The sequence below is a fragment of the Neoarius graeffei genome, chromosome 19, assembly GCF_027579695.1.
Source record: "Neoarius graeffei isolate fNeoGra1 chromosome 19, fNeoGra1.pri, whole genome shotgun sequence".
NCBI lineage: Eukaryota > Metazoa > Chordata > Actinopteri > Siluriformes > Ariidae > Neoarius > Neoarius graeffei.
The window spans coordinates 6,936,759-6,954,213 of NC_083587.1; the positions used below are offsets into that span (position 1 = coordinate 6,936,759).

General features: G+C 42.9%; 1 protein-coding gene across 10 annotated transcripts in view; it reads left to right on the forward strand.

Annotated features, from left to right (window-relative positions):
* The window catches only part of LOC132867671 (zinc finger protein 271-like), an 806,111-nt gene that overhangs the window by 451,593 nt on the left and 337,063 nt on the right, over positions 1 to 17,455 (forward strand). For 8 of the 10 annotated variants that reach the window (XM_060900645.1, XM_060900647.1, XM_060900658.1 and 5 more), the window contains exon 1: positions 11,298 to 11,406. The exons of the other annotated variants lie outside the window; for them this stretch is intronic. The gene's annotated coding sequence lies outside the window, so the exon portion shown is untranslated. Of the gene's footprint in view, positions 1 to 11,297; positions 11,407 to 17,455 lie in introns of those variants that run through there. 10 annotated transcript variants of the gene reach the window in all.

A 17,455-nucleotide genomic window follows, 5' to 3' on the forward strand; every position in this document is an offset into this window, starting at 1 on the left:
CTTTTGAGAAATCTTGCCTCTATTTCGAAGACATCCAATTTGATTATCTGGCCAATGAAGAAATGCAAGAAATGCACTTTCTTCTTCCCTGTGTATTTTGCCACAACATAATCCCCCACATCTAACAACTGGTCTTCCTCATCTGATGTCATATATATATATATATATATATATATATATATATATATATATATATATATATGTTGTTGTCATATATGACCAGTAAATGTGAAAACTTAAGTGTCATCCATATTGGGTAAGCTCAGCCACCAATGGGGTAAGTTGAGCCAGTGGCTCAACTTGCCCCACATCTAATGGCTCATCTTACCCCATGGCCACCATTTTGTAGAAAAATGCTAATAAAGGGGATTAGGCTAATCAAAATTATTTTTATTAGCATTCATATCATAGCTTAGAAAGCCACTAACTTAACCCTAATGTGTCTAAATATTATTCTACTTTTGTCTTCTCTAAATCATCTTCACTGTGGACAAACATGGAATTGACTTAGAAAGCACAAAAACACATTTTTATAAATATGTCCCTCACCTAGTTTGACATGTGGTGCTCCTCTCCACAAGTGTAAGTAAATGGTCCCGGCCCCCTTTGAATGTGGTCACATGGTCACATTTGTTTACTGTTTCTTAGAAACAGGGGGTGGCTCATCTTACCCCCTGGCTCATCTTACCCCGCTCTCCCCTACTGTCCCGACAGATGCCAATTCAGCTGGATTTCCCAGGCGGTGCCCTCACCCAGGCTTCAGTGCCATGGCAGCCTAAACCCAACGCAGCGCGTTCTGATTGGGGAAAATGCAGCTCCGCGATCTGCCACCCCGCAGTGCAAGCACAAACACACCTGCCACTCCAAACAATCAAAATAACAAGCCAGAAGGCTCCAAATTTCATCTCATTATCTCTAGCCGCTTTATCCTTGTACAGGGTCGCAGGCAAGCTGGAGCCTATGGTGTGACCAGAATGGCATGTGTGGGTGGGCAGTTAGTTCATCTGGGGGGGCAGAAAACAATACCTGAAAAATCGGTGGAAAACCACTACTAAAATTACTAGGCCTAATAGTCCAATAATAATAATAATAATAATAATAATAATAATAGTACAATTCGGTAATCAAAATATGGTCACACTAGCATAAATCATGACCGTCAATTTTGTTAACAGTGTGGAATTTTTTATGAAGTTTTTTTTTTTTGCTTTTTTGTTTGTTTGGTTTTTTTTTTAAAGAAAAAAAACCTAAACTAACTTTTTTTGAAAAGCCTGGCTATGCTGAATGGAAATTTAAATGTTGACATTGAAAATGTTGGGATGCACCATCTACTGGTCTTCATGAATAGCTGACCTTTGACCTGGACCATTATCTACAGTACAAGTCTGCGGTTACACTTAGCAAATTCTGAAACAAATTCATTCATGTCTAGATTTTCTGTGATTTCCTTCTCATGTGCCAGAATGACTAAATTTTTCTTCCTTGAATGCAGCATTGTTCTGCGTAGTGGAGTGAGGATGCGGTTCAAGGTGGAGAAAGAGCTTTCGCATGCAGCTGACGCCAATGACAAGTGCTGTGACATATATTGAATGCAATATGGGGAAGGCCTCTTTGTACTGCTGAATGCATTTGCATGCTTCAGAGAGGTTAGCATCAGTTGACAATTTATTGAGCAGCATTGCTTTTGCCACAGAAATTTCATTTTGCAAGCTTATGCTGTTAAGCTCTGTGCCTGCAAGCACCTGAAGTGGTTTCAGGAGAGAGGGCTCAAGAAAAGACTTTGATTTTGGCAGGAGAAATGATGTGGACCTCATCAGTTCAACATTTCTCTGAGAGAATCTTGTCTCCATCTCTACAATAGCTCTGTCAAGAATGTTTAACATGGCCCTTTTAAAAGTTTGATTAGGAGCTATTTGGTCATCAGAATGCCCAAGTGTTGACAAGACAACGCTATCACCAAGCTGTGAATTAACTTTACGTTTTCTTTTAGGAGGGGGTGAAATGGTAGGCCTACTTCCACCCTGAGAGAAATGCTCCTGCCAGAATGAGTCACTCCTCATCTCCTTCAGAGTAGCCAGTGAAGCTGTCACCACCTCCCCAGCAGTGCACATATCCACTGCTTGGGCCTGCAGAATGGCATTAGCTGGTTTCAGTGCACCAAGGACCTGAAGGAGGAACTTTCCTGTGTTAAAGAAACACTGTCATTTTAATTGGGTCGAAAGACCCAATGCCTCTGTGCTGATGTCAAAAGGAGCAGTGTCATCCTCTGCTACATCTGAGAGAAGCCCTCTGATTGTGTCCTCATTGGTGACAATGGACTTCGTGACCTCATAATGACTGGTCCACCGTATTTCCAGTAGTCGTTTCAGTGTAGGTGTGTTGTATGTGTGTGCAACATAATGTCTGTGACAAAATGTGTTTAAAGAATTTGACCAGTCAAAGAACTTCTTTGCCAGGGGTTCTGCTTCCATTGCGTGAACCACTGCCAAATGGAGCTGGTGGTTGTAGCAGTGCACGTATGGAATGTACTTCCCCACTTTGTTTTGCAACAAAGCTTGGACACCACCCCTTCCCCCAGACATGACAGACGCACCATCATAGCACTGACACACTAAATTGTCTGGTCTGTAACCCAGGTCAGTCAAATGTGAAAGAATGTGGTCGGAAATGTACTCAGCATCAAGCTGATGTAGTTCAATTAATCCAATTAGGTGTTCCTTGGGGACAGAGTTTTGGACAAATCTAATTACTACAGACAAATTCTCTATGTTACAGCGATCTCTGGTACCATCACTTTTAATGCAAAGTCCAGGAGAGGTTGCTTTCTCGTATCTGGCTTGGATATTGTTTAGCACCATTTTGGTGAGGGTTTCAATTATTTCATTTTGTATTACATTTGACGTGTATTTTGCATTGTCTGGGATATGTTTTACAATTTCTGCCATTTTCTCATCTTTTTTGACTGTATATTCAAAAAACTTCAGGAAAAGTCCCTCCTCCCCACCCTCGTGATTGTGACCACGCAGAGCCAGTTCATTGACAGCCAGGAACTGAATGGCCTCCCCAATGCTCTTCACATAGTACCTGTTTTTTTCTATCTGCGTTTGACCCAGGAGGTGAGCTATGCTTTCACCTGTCTCTGCCCGACGCTGGTGTTCCTGCCACGCAGACATTGATCTGACGTGCGGGAGACTCGACGCATGTTTTTGGAAGCCGGCGTCTTTTTCAAGGGCTTTTTTCCAATTTGTGAAGCCACGTTTGGTAAATATATCCTCGCGGTCCGAATGTGAAATGTTAAATTTGCGGCAGGCAAAGCAAAAGCTGGCATCGTGGATAACGGAATACTCGAGCCACGGTCGAGAATGATACCAGCTTGCACTAAAGCACCGAAGGGTTTGTCCAAATGGGTGCTTGGGGTAATTAGTTAAAATAGGCTGGGACGGGCTATCCATATTTAAGTCGGAAGGGACGTGCACATCAGAGGTTTGGGAGGACTGGGTACTTTGTGAAATGCAGGGGTTTTGAGTTCCTGAAGCGGCCACAGAACTGCAGGATGGCGCAGACCTATTCAGATCCTGTGAAGGGCTTTGCTCCGCATTGGCAGCAGCGGTGCTGGGCTCAACAGCGGAGTCAGAAGCTTGCGCAGCGACAGGGGCGGACAAGGTCTGCTTTTTAATGAGCCACCTATGCATATCTTTTGGTGTTATGTACTAGTTAATAAAATGTTTTAATAACGTCTGTGTGGGTTATGCTTAGTGGCTGGCTGCCTGCCTAGGCTGGCAATTCAACTAGCTAGCACAGTCTCCTAGTCTTAATACAGGGATGCAAACAGCGCGCCTTTTGGCGGATGGCGCCTTTTTCACGGCTGAATCGCGCAGATCTGAATTTTTTTTGGGGGGGGGGGCGTTGGAGTGTCTGATTATGATTTCAAAGTAAATTCTGTATTAAAATTACTAAATAAGCAAATCCGTTACAGTCCATGAAACAGGAAGTATAAGGATGAGGAAAAAACAGTTTAAATCGGGAAGCTGCGCACATTTGTGCAGCCTGAGCGGCAGGACTGCGCAAATGTGCGCAGCTTCCCGATTTAAACTGTTTTTTCCTCACCCTTATACTTCCTGTTTCATGGACTGTAACGGATTTGCTTATTTAGTAATTTTAATACAGAATTTACTTTGAAATCATAATCAGACACTCCAACGCCCCCCCCCCCCCCCAAAAAAAAAAAAAAATTCGGATCTGCGCGATTCAGCCGTGAAAAAGGCGCCATCCTCCAAAAGGCGCGCTGTTTGCATCCCTGTAATAATAGCAGGCTAGCACAGGCAGACTGCTGTAACTAGCTGACTTATCTACACAAATCAACAAGTAAATGAAATGAACAAGCTCAACTCAACAAAAACTACTACCACTACTTTGTGAAAAGATGACAGAGAAGAACGAAATAGGAACTGTATGGGCGCATAGTAAACTCCCACACAGCGTTGTGCTTGCTAGTTGAATGGAGGAGGACTGACATGCCCCCTATTCAAACGAACCAACTGGAAAGCAGTTTTGACGATTGTTCTGCCCCTTAAGGTTACGGAGGGGTGAACACGATAACAAAAAATAATTAAAGCTATAAACTTTGCAGATATATGCTGTTTTTAAATCAACACCAGCATTTATTCTACCAATAAAAGACACAAACAGAGATCATAAATCGTAGCCTTTTTTCTGGCCAGTTTTCTTTGGATGGACAGGGCATTTCTCAGGGGGGCAGGACTTAACCCCGAACCTTCCAAATGGTGTGAAACTCCCCACAAACACACACAGGAAGTTTACACTACCAAAATGCCACAATCCAATTCACTATCAAAGGTTTGGACGAGCCCCCATATATCGTGCCTACGTGGCTCAAAATAAGCACAACATAAAGGGAGTCCGCACCGTTGTTCGGGTTAAATGGTATTTTATTTAAACATAATTAAAAAATAAGAAATAATAAGCATTTAAAGGAAAATAATAAAGCACTGGTTGGCCCGTGCAGGGCCTCCATGGCGCAAAGCAAGAGTTACCCAAACCAAAAGCCCCAATAGCCAGCTAGCCAACACTGAATGGCCATGTATTTGAACTGTCACGGCTGTCTAGACCAGGTGTTGCAGTACCAGACAGCTCCCCCTTTGGACTGGAGGGAGACCCGGACAAGTTCAACATGCCGCATTCTGCGTAGAATCATATGTCATCCTCGCCGCCATATTAGATGTGGCAAAGTGATAGCGTCTAGACCATAGATTTACATAGAAGACTAGATGCCTCGTCCCTGTTGCCCGTCAACGAAGTTGAACATCCACACATCAAATCAAATCAAGTTTATTTGTATAGCGCTTTTAACAATAAACATTGTCGCAAAGCAGCTTTACAGAATTTGAACGACTTAAAACATGAGTTAATTTTATCCCTAATCTATCCCCAATGAGCAAGCCTGTGGCGATGGTGGCAAGGAAAAACTCCCCCAGACGACATGAGGAAGAAACCTCGAGAGGAACCAGACTCAAAAGGGAACCCATCCTCATTTGGGCAACAACAGACAGCCTGACTATAATATTAACAGTTTTAACAGGTATAACCCTCAACTGTCCTCATGGGGCCGTCCTTCACAGGAGCGGTGCAATAAAACTCCGACCAGACATAGGGCACCAGGATGGATCAAGCAGGTCCGAGGGGCAGAAGAGGCCAGCATCTCAATCCCAGGATCAACATGTAACTCAGAGGGACAGGATGGGGGGGGGGGAGAGAGAGAGAGAAAGAAAACACAGGTTGTTAGGTATGCCCTAAAAATGACAAGTATTAAATCTGTGTGGTAGGCTCGCAGAGACGAGAGTCTTTACATCAGGCATAACACACAACAATGACATGTTAATATGGTAAAAAATATCATGACCTGCTCTGGCTGGATGCTTGATTGGGTGATGGGAGCACACTCCTCAGCAATGATGAGATGCAGATGGGACCCTTAGGGCTGGCCAAGACAATTCAGTTACATTTCACCGGGTCTGGGACATGCGACAGAATGTCTGACGGCCGATTTCCTGCAGGCTACGATAGCCAGTCGAGGTCTCCACCCTCTCCACCAAAAGATTTCCTGTTGACTCCATGTAACTCAGAGGGACAGATTTGGGGTGGGGGGGAGGGAAAGAAAACACAGGTTGTTAGGTATGCCCAATGTCACCTGAATAAGTAGGAGCAGTATACATATTGCACCGAATACAAGCAGGGACTCCGGCAACTAACTATGACAGCATAACTAAAAGGAGAGAGCCAGAAGGTAACACAGGCATGAGGGAGCCCCGGGACATAAAGCAGCCAGCCACTACACCGTCAACAAACTCGAGTGAGCAAGCGAGTGGGGACTGACAGCATCCATACATCCCAGTTTACCAAAACACTCTATTGCCGCTTTTCCACTACAAACGCGGCTGAGTCGGGCTGAGCCGTGCCGTGCTGAGTCGGGCTGAGCGGGGCTGTTGGAGTTGCATTTCGACTACAACCGTGCTGAACCGTGCTGGCTGGAAGGGGGTGGACACATTGGGTGGAGTTAGCGAAAGTGGGTGGATGTCAGGTGATGTCGTTAAGCAGCGCAAACAGTGACATCAGTGATCTTTTAAGCGGTAGTCTCACGACCCGAATAGTAAACAATAAACATGGAGGACATGGAGTCGTTAGTGTTGCTGGTCTTGGTGCTGTGGCTTGTTGTCACCGACAATGCGGACAGATACTGGCAAGAGCGTATAGATGAGGCGAGGTGCATAAGGCTTCAGAAATTCTCGTAATTCGTAATTTTCTCCTTCCGGGTTTGCGGTGTTTACAGATCCCAGCGCGCTCGCGGGGCATGTGAGGACACTCCTCCTCACCAATCAGTGCACAGGGGAGTGTCTGCTCACGCCCCCAGCCTCACTCGGCTCGCTTTGGCTCGCTTCAGCCCCACTCCAAAACGGTGCGAGTTTTAGGGGCTAAGCAGGGCTGAAGCGAGCTGAGTCGTGCTGGTTTTTGGTAGTCGAAACGTGAGCCGTGTCGGGCTGAAGTGAGCTGAAGCGAGCTGAAGTGAGCTGAAAAAGGGTAGTGGAAAAGGGCCATAAGTCTGAGGACCCTCCAGATCTACTCCTTTACCTCATAAACACCATTAACAAAAGGCTTGACTAAACAGATATGTTTTCAGCCTAGACTTAAATGCTGAGACTGTGTCTGATTCCCGAACATTACTTGGAAGGCTGTTCCATAACTGTGGGGCTTTGTAAGAAAAGGCTCTGCCCCCTGATGTAGCCTTCACTATACGAGGTACCAGCAGATAGCCTGTACCTTTTGATCTAAGTAGGCGTGGCAGGTCATAGAGGAGCAGAAGTTCACTCAGGTACTGTGGTGCGAGACCATTTAGTGCTTTAAAGGTCAATAGTAGTATTTTATAATCAATATGAAATTTGATTGGGAGCCAATGCAGTGTGGATAAGACAGGCGTGATGTGGTCATATTTTCTAGTTCTAGTAAGGACTCTTGCTGCTGAATTTTGAACTAACTGGAGCTTGTTTATGCACTTATTGGAACATCCAGACAGTAAGGCATTACAATAATCCAACCTGGAGGTAACGAAAGCATGGACTAGTTTTTCTGCATCATGCAATGACATTAAATTTCTTATCTTTGCAATATTTCTGAGATGAAAGAAAGCTATCTGGGTGATGTTATCAATGTGAGTTTCAAATGAAAGACTGGGGTCAATAATCACTCCGAGGTCTTTTACTGCTGCACGTGAAGAAACAGAAAGGCCATCCAGAGTTACTGTGTAATCAGAAAACTTGCTTCTAGCTGTATGTGGTCCTAGTACAAGTACTTCAGTCTTGTCAGAGTTAAGCAGAAGGAAATTAATAAGCATCCAGTGTCTAATGTCCTTAACACATTCCTCAGTTCTATTAAGCTGGTGTCTCTCATCAGGTTTTGCAGAGACATACAACTGTGTGTCATCAGCATAACAGTGGAAACTAATACAATGTTTACGAATAATATCGCCCAGAGGTAACATATATAGAGAAAAAAGCAGTGGACCCAAGACAGAACCTTGTGGAACACCAAACTTTACCTCGGTACGTCTAGAAATATCACCATTTATATCAACATACTGATAACGATCAGTTAGATAAGACCTGAGCCAGGAGAGGGCCATTCCCTTAACTCCCACAACATTTTCTAGTCTATCCAGAAGAATGGAATGATCAATGGTATCAAATGCTGCACTAAGGTCAAGCAACACAAGTAGCGAGACACAGCCCTGATCAGATGCCAACAGTAGGTCGTTTACTACTTTAACCAGAGCTGTCTCTGTGCTATGATTAGGTCTAAATCCTGACTGATACATTTCATGGATGTTATTCCTATGTAAATATGAGCATAACTGCTGTGCCACAGCTTTTTCAAGGATCTTGGAGATAAAGGGGAGGTTTGATATTGGCCGATAATTGGACAGCTGACAGGGATCAAGGTCAGGGATCAAGGTCAGGCAGCCATGGCAGCACATGGCAGCCATCTTACCTCAGACAGCTGGCTTACCCATTACATTGTGTTGGTAGCGATATGTACTTTTCAGATGACCGTAACTTCCTCAAATTTCAATCGATATTAAATGGTTTGGTTTGTTATATAAAAAACAAACAAACAGAAGTATGTATTTATGATATTAATGATGAATAATCATTTTATGTTTTAAAAAAATACACATAGCTTGGCGAAAATATTTCAGTATACTACAGACTGTAAGACAGGATGCATGCTGAAATTCCTATGCTGTGAGAAGCCTAAAGGCCAATTTATGCTGACAACCCAGTCCTCGCAGACGGTGTCGCAGATAGCGTCTGCATAGCCCCCCCCACCTTCGCAGACACTCTGCGCGCACCTCCCAAAAATTGTGACCACTGCAGAAGCCTCGCAGACAGCTTCGCAGACAAGAGGGCTCTGATTGGTCCACTCTACATCCGCTGTACACGCACTTCCACTTCCCTACTTTCCCGGTTTGGTTTGTTTTCACGACCGCCATTTTTAAAAACACGAGCGAAGATGGAGCAGCATGAAGAGCGGTTGATCGAGGAAGTGAGGAAGTACGTACATCTATACGACTCCAGTTCTAGTCATTATAAGTAACCGGAGGATAAACACTCCACTAACCACACCCACCAACTACTCCTAGCGATTTCGCAACTTCGCGCCCCCTTGCGTTGTGGCGGTGAATAACATCGCACACGCCTATTACTCCCCGCTCAACGATAAATTACAACTGTCTGCGAAAAGCTATCTGCGAAAGCCTTGTCGCAAGAGCATGCAGAGGCCCTAACCCTGCATACTTATGGATAACTGCGGCTTTAGGACAAATAACCATACAATTTATTTCCAATTTTTAGTGAAAATATTTTTACATGTGATAGGGCCGTAGGGGAAGCTAAAGTTAAATAAACAGCTTACTCACTTCTGAAACTTCAGAAATACTTCATCCACCTCAAAAACCTAATGCACTCACATCATAGCATAATAACAAATGTAAACTCACATCATAGCATAATAACAAATGCACTGCCCGAGTAAGTAATAGTATAAAACAGTGACAGCGACTCACGGTAGTTTGTGACAAAAAAAGCATTTAATTAATCACATGTGGTTATACTTCCAAGGATAAAAAGATATCTTTACATTTACAAAAAGAACATTCAAAGCTGATTATCATGTCAAAGTCAATATATGTTAGCACAGAAGATTGAAATTTCATTTGACTAGGCTCCAATGTGCAGTTAAAATAAAACTAAACATACTGATATAAACAACTACAATTAAAACACACACAGACACACACATCATCTTGTCATCAAAGTCAGTACTTTGATTTCCTGTAAATCATAATGTGAGTGCTGGGCTGTGCTGTGCTTGCGTAAGTCTTCATACCCCTTGTCTGTGGTAAGATGGCCGCCCTGTGCGGACGTTCTGGAATACACGGTGAGGAATCTAGTCTTCTATGTAAATCTATGGTCTAGACAGTAGCCGAGATTAAAGATGCCTCATTCATGTGCTGCGTTTAACTGTACCAACAGGTTTACCGTCCAAACAAGATCACATGGGATTACCTTTCACATGGGATTACTGGAAAAATACTTTTCATTGTATTTGGTCATTATAACGTAATTTTACGAACAGATTTTTCTGACTTTGTGGCTAATATGAAGGATTTTGACAGAACAGGTCAGACAGTCAGGATCAGAGAGGGAGCTGTTCCTTCAGTCTTCAGTTTCCCAGCTCATCTCCACCGGGTAGGTGTATAGTTATAAGCAGTGAGAATTAGATAATACAGTGCCACACTATGATGAACGTTTTTGAACGCATGATGAATGTTTTTAACCTTTCTGAATGTGAAGGAATCAGTGATGTATTTTGTTTTGGTATGACGTTAGAACCTGGCCGAACTCAGTTTGGCGGTCATTCAGCTCACTTTATTCAACGAGAGTAGGTCTGTGTGGTGACTCAGTAAATAAAACAGTAAATTTTTATTTTCATTCACTATTTCCAGTTTTTCCACTATTTCCATCATTTATCATATTCAGTCTTGTAGGTTGGTTATTGTGGCCTCAGGTTTTGGTAGCTTGCTACGGTATGCTGACTGATTAGCTTACCTGAGCTATCTATCGCGTATCTGTCGCTAGTTTGCAGTGTACAGGGTATTTCGCACACTATTTATAACCATCACATTAAAAGTTATATGTGTTGTTTTGATGCCTGTTTGTTTCCCAAATATATGCGTGTATAGGCATCAAGTTAAATATTATTGTAGAAAGGGGCTTTATGAAGTTCAGTCCATTTACTTGCATTGGTTTACAGGGAAGATTTGCCACATCCAATATGGCGGACACTCTGACGTATCCCAGCAACGGGCCACCAGCTCAATGCGGTGTCTATGTTTATATGTCTATGTTCGTGACAGCCTTGCGACACCAACGATGCATTTGCGGCTATTTTGAGAGAAATTTTGTCACACTAATTTTTTGAACATGTTCAAAATATCAGCGATGAAGGAGCGACACTTTGCGACTCATGCGAGGAAATTGAGAAGCCCCGCGAATGTTTCAAGACACTTTTGAAACTCTCTCGCGCATGACGTTCGCAATTTGTCGCAGCCCAGTGAGATACTGGCTTTTGGGTTGGGCTGGGATAGGCGTCCTCCACCCTGAAACTCCACTCCAGTCCAGGTGGTGGCGGTAACGCGTCCAGTAGCTGCTTCTCCAACCGCCAGAAAACACTGGAGAAGAAAAAACCGCCGCTCGTCTGAGCCGCTTTAGCTCCTCGAGTTATAAAAATAAAAACGCGTTATTGTGTCTGGCTCTGAGGATTTAAAACCCTGAGGTAAGTTAAACTGAACGTGTGTGGTCGAATCCCAAATATATCTCCACTTTACTGTTTTAGGAACTCCGTTCAGTATGAAATAATGCCGTGTGCACCCTAGATAGTGCACTATTTATCCACTCAGGAGAGAGTTGTAGTTTGGCTAACCTGCTTAGTTGTATATTGAAAGTATTTAAATCTTCACTTCAAGTTTATTTCCATCACGGGTTGTTTTTTTCCCCTCTTTCTCTAAATTACGACTTCCTCGCAATTCCAACCTTTTCTCAAAATTCCGACTTGATTTCTCACAGACTTTTTTTTTCCCTCGGGGTTTTTATTTATTTTTAAAAATTATTATTATTATTATTATTATTATTATTATTATTATTATTGTTGTTGTTGTTGTTGTTGTTAAGCTAATCAGGCAGAATCACCCCCTCTGCAGTGTGTTGAGCAGAAAGCTTTACACACTGAAAATGAAAATGGATGAAATCATAGGGGACTGTTTTAGGCATGGTTTCCCGAACCGGGAGGTCTTGTTGTTGGAAGAATCGTATGGTGTTGAGCTCGAAGCCTCTGATCCCTGGAGAGAGAGAGAACTGTGTCTAACAATTAGTTCTGGCAGCAATGAAACCTCTTACTTTAACTCAGGGCTGGTTTTATATGCAGGGCTTTATTAGGCACTGCAAACTCTTCTTCCTCTGCGTGTTTCTTCTTCTTAAACTTATTCATCTTCCATACAAATTTCGAATAACCCAATAACCGTACATCGCACACAGACAAACAATACATCAAAACGTGCGGCTCGATCGGACTCGCTATGCAATCCTTTGTTCAGTATTCTATACGGCGCGAAAAAATCACGCAAAATTTCCCCTTCATTTCAGTGGGAATAAATGAAAAAATTGCACTTTTTCAAACATCCGCTGCTCTGGCATGCTTTCACCTAGAGACATGATTCAAACTTTAAAACGGAGACAAAATTCTCCTGTGTGGATCTGGCATTCAACTTTTTTGCTAGGTTGTATACTATTTGATCAGTCACAGATCAAACACCATGATCAATTCTGGAGAAATTCACACTTCATAATGAGTGTCTATGCAGTCAGGGCTGTACACTAACTTTTTTTCAGGAGCACACGTGCTCCTAAGTTAGGGTGACCAGACGTCCCGGTTTTACTGGGACAGTCCCGATTTGGGGTTGTGTGTCCCGAGTCCCGACAAAAGTCTATCGGGACACGGATATGTCCCGGTTTTCGCTACTCGCGACGTCAGGGGCGCCGCTAGGGGGGGAAGTTAGGATGATTCTATGGCCTGGCACTGACAGGGGGGCCTGTGAGGGATATTAATATTATTTTTATAGTATTGCCTTGTATAAGTTTTTGAAATAAAATATTTCATTTCATCTGTTAAAATATGCAAATTATACTGGTTATGATTTGCTATAACATTTTTCTTGAATTATTTATGATATTGTCATTTCACCCCTCCACCCTTTTTACTAATGCCGCTTTTCCACTACAAACGCGGCTGAGCCGTGCCGTGCCGAGTCGAGCTGAGTCGGGCTGAGCGGGGCTATTGAAGTTGCATTTCGACTACAACCGCGCTGAACCGTGCTGGCTGGAAGTGGGTGGACACATTGGGTGGAGTTAGCGAAAGTGGGTGGACGTCATGTGATGTCGTTAAGCAGCGCAAACAGTGACATCAGTGACAGTGGCGGAACAAGTCAGAGCCGGGCCGGGGGCGGCATTTTATTAAAGCTTATCATAACATCATTTTAGGTTACAAAATGTCCGCAACTGCGGTGTTTACCAATTTCAACACTACCGGGTGCAACTATGTTATTTAGTACATCAAGTCCTTCAAACGAACATGTAACTCAGAAACAAAAAACATTAGGATACTGTACATGGCTCATAATAAAACATCAATAGCCTATACTGCGCACATTATTTGAAGGGCATACGAATGAGCGCTCAGAGGTTGCAACGGTGACAGGAAGAGTCAGAAATAAAAGGAGGGCGGTGCAAACCTCACTGAATGCACTGTGTTTACCAGTTTCAACACTCCGGGGTGCAACTATGTTATTTTGTACATTAAGTCCTTCAAACGAACATGTAACTCAGAAACAAAAAAACATTAGGCGACATACTGTACATGGCTCATAATAAAACATCAATAGCCTACTGCGCGCATTATTTGAAGGGCATACGACGAGCCTTGCGCTCCGCGAACTCGTCCACGATGCTCTGTATGTCACTGATTCAGTGATCTTTTAAGCGGTCGTCTCACGACCCGAATAGTAAACAATAAACATGGAGGACATGGAGTCGTTAGTGTTGCTGGTCTTGGTGCTGTGGCTTGTTGTCACCGACAACGCGGACAGATACTGGCAAGAGCGTATAGATGAGGCGAGGCGCATAAGGCTTCAGAAATTCTCGTAATTCATAATTATTCTTCTTCCGGGTTTGCGGTGTTTACAGATCCCAGCGCGCTCGCGGGGCGTGTGTGGGCATGTGAGGACACTCCTCCTCACCAATCAGTGCACAGGGGAGTGTCTGCTCACGCCCCCAGCCTCAGTCGGCACAGTTTGGCTCGCTTCAGCCCTACTCCAAAACGGTGCGAGTTTTAGGGGCTAAGCAGGGCTGAAACGAGCTGAGTCGTGCTGGTTTTTGGTAGTCGAAACGCGAGCCGTGTCGGGCTGAAGTGAGCTGAAGCGAGCTGAAGTGAGCTGAAAAAGGGTAGTGGAAAAGGGCCATAATGGTACAGTCTGATTCTGGGCGCGGGACACGTGAAATGTGTAGCTCCGTGTGTGCACAGAGCTGTTAGCGCAGCTTAGATCAGCTGTCAGTTTTTCTATTTGCGCAACAGAGGTGAACATTCTAGAAGTTGCTAAGCAGGAGCGATGAATTATGAAGTCCGGATGTCACACTGTGTGTGAAAAAAAAAAAATCACCTTTTTTCATAGGTATCTTTATTGTATAATTAAGTCTAGATGTTTTGCCATTGTTCATGTGTGGATTTGTTGATATTGTTAAGTATTTAACTTTAATATTTTGCACATTAGCTGTGGTCATAGATATCATTGCTATTGTTCATGTGTGGATTTATTGATACTGTTGCTAAGTATTTAACTTGAATATTTGAACATTTGCTGTGTTTTCTAATAAATGCGTGATGCCTAAAAGAAACCAAAAACACTTAGTGGATTTCTTGCAGTGCACTCTGTAATTGTGTCAAAAAACTAGTGTAGTTATTCGTCAAGGCATACATTTGATCACATACAATAAGTCAATAAATGGAGGAAACAAAGGATAACATTTTGTAATCCTGATTATTGATGTTTGCTGGAGGGCTGTGGAGTATCCATAATGTGCATACAGAATGTTATAAATCCATACTGATACAGTGATGCATGCAGTTTCTCTCAACACAAACATTTGGATTGAATGAACTCCATAGGCTACTGAGTGGCCTAATAATAGTTGCTCATAATATATATATAAAATATCTTCCATATATATCATGGAATTTTCATTTTAAGGCAACAGTCTATTCAGTCTAATTCTGACAGTTCTGCATTTAAAATGTTCATATACCAAATAATTGTATCACCTAAACTTGCTAGGTAGCTGATCACATGCATAGTAAAGTAGAAGTGCCAGCCAAAAACAGACTTCAAATTCAGTTGCTTGAGCTTGAAAATTTTACCGGGGGGGCCCTAAATTGTAATCTTTCATAGGGCCCTGCATTTACTATTTTGATGAATTGACAGGAATCGCAAACTTTCCTGGTTACTGCCCCCTGGCCCTGTGGCATGGGTGTTTATTTAGCCACATTATTCCAGACAACAGAACGTGTTGCCATGCAACAATAAAATAAACATGAACTGGCGCGAATGTTCTTTGTCTAGCAGCTAGCAGCAGTAATGCCGCAGCAATTATGCCAAAAAGAAAATGTACCTTTTCCAAAGATTTACAGGGCACCTACCCCTTCCTCCGAGACGTGCAGAACAATGCGCACGAAGCCTACTGCACACACAGCAAGTGTTCCTTCTCCGTAGCCCACGGTGGTAACCGTTACACTCTTCTTGTAAATATACGTAGGCTAATGCATTTTGTTTAGGGTGGGTGGATTGACAGTCACCTTAGCTTTGTTCCTGTGCTTTGTTCCTGTACTGAGTTGGGTAGCCTATGTTGCAAATGCTGTGCGCTCCTGTGGGGGCTTTCCTCGGGCTGTCGCCCCTCTCCTCCTTTATTGCTGTTTTGTTTGAGTGTATATTCTCAAATCACTTGTCGCTTTTTTTTGTTTCTGTTTAACATACCATTCTGACAGTTTGGCCATATTGCTGTGTTGAACAGCTTGTTGCACCTTCCATTAAAGTGTTCACTTTTGTACACATCATCTTGCTTTATTCATTCAGTTGTGGGGAATGGTTAGTAAGGTTGATTCTGACCTAGGCTATGTTGAGGTCACATATCTACTTTTTAAGTTCATGCTATAGTGCATACAATTTTAGAGATATAGCCTACATGTGCATATGCATTCTTCTTGGTGTTCTCACAAACAGGTGAAATAAATCAGTTTAAATTTGGCCTATGGACATAGCCTGGCCTATTCTCAGCCATTACAAAATCTGTTGTCTGACCATAATTTAATTGATCTGTATACCACTATGCTACTAGATAACAAAATGCCTGTTTGTTTTATTTCATATGAGATGTTGATAAATGTGAGCTTCAACAAAATACAACACCAATTCCAAAAAAGTTGGGGCAAAGTACAAATTGTAAATAAAAACAGAATGCAATAATTTACAAATCTCAAAAACTGATATTGTATTCACAATAGAACGTAGACCACATATCAAATGTCAAAAGTGAGACATTTTGAAATTTCATGCCAAATATTGACTCATTTGAAATTTCATGACAGCAACACATCTCAAAAAAGTTGGGACAGGGGCAATAAGAGGCTGGAAAAGTTAAAGGTACAAAAAAGGAACAGCTGGAGGACCAAATTGCAACTCATTAGGTCAATTGGCAATAGGTCATTAACATGACTGGGTATAAAAAGAGCATCTTGGAGTGGCAGCGGCTCTCAGGAGTAAAGATGGGAAGAGGATCACCAATCTCCCTAATTCTGCACCGACAAATAGTGGAGCAGTGTAAAATTGCCACAAAACAGTGTAAAATTGCAAAGAGTTTGAACATGTCATCATCTACAGTGCATAATATCATCAAAAGATTCAGAGAATCTGGAAGAATCTCTGTGCGTAAGGGTCAAGGCTGGAAAACCATACTGGGTGCCCGTGATCTTCGGGCCCTTAGACGGCACTGCATCACATACAGGCATGCTTCTGTATTGGAAATCACAAAATGGGCTCAGGAATATTTCCAAAGAACATCATCTGTGAACACAATTCACTGTGCCATCTGCTGTTGCAAGCTAAAACTCTATAGTTCAAAGAAGAAGCCGTATCTAAACATGATCCAGAAGCGCAGACGTCTTCTCTGGGCCAAGGCTCATTTAAAATGGACTGTGGCAAAGTGTAAAACTGCTCTGGGGTCAGACGAATTAAAATTTGAAGTTCTTTATGGAAATCAGGGACGCCGTGTCATTCGGACTAAAGAGGAGAAGGACGACCCAAGTTATCAGCGCTCAGTTCAGAAGCCTGCATCTCTGATGGTATGGGTTGCATTAGTGCGTGTGGCATGGGCAGCTTACACATCTGGAAAGACACCATCAATGCTGAAAGGTTTATCCAGGTTCTAAAGCAACATATGCTCCCATCCAGACAACGTCTCTTTCAGGGAAGACCTTGCATTTTCCAACATGTCAATGCCAAACCACATACTGCATCAATTACAGCATCATGGCTGCGTTGAAGAAGGGTCCGGGTACTGAACTGGCCAGCCTGCAGTCCAGATCTTTCACCTATAGAAAACATTTGGCGCATCATAAAACGGAAGATACGACAAAAAAGACCTAAGACAGTTGAGCAACTAGAATCGTACATTAGACAAGAATGGGTTAACATTCCTATCCCTAAACTTGAGCAACTTGTCTC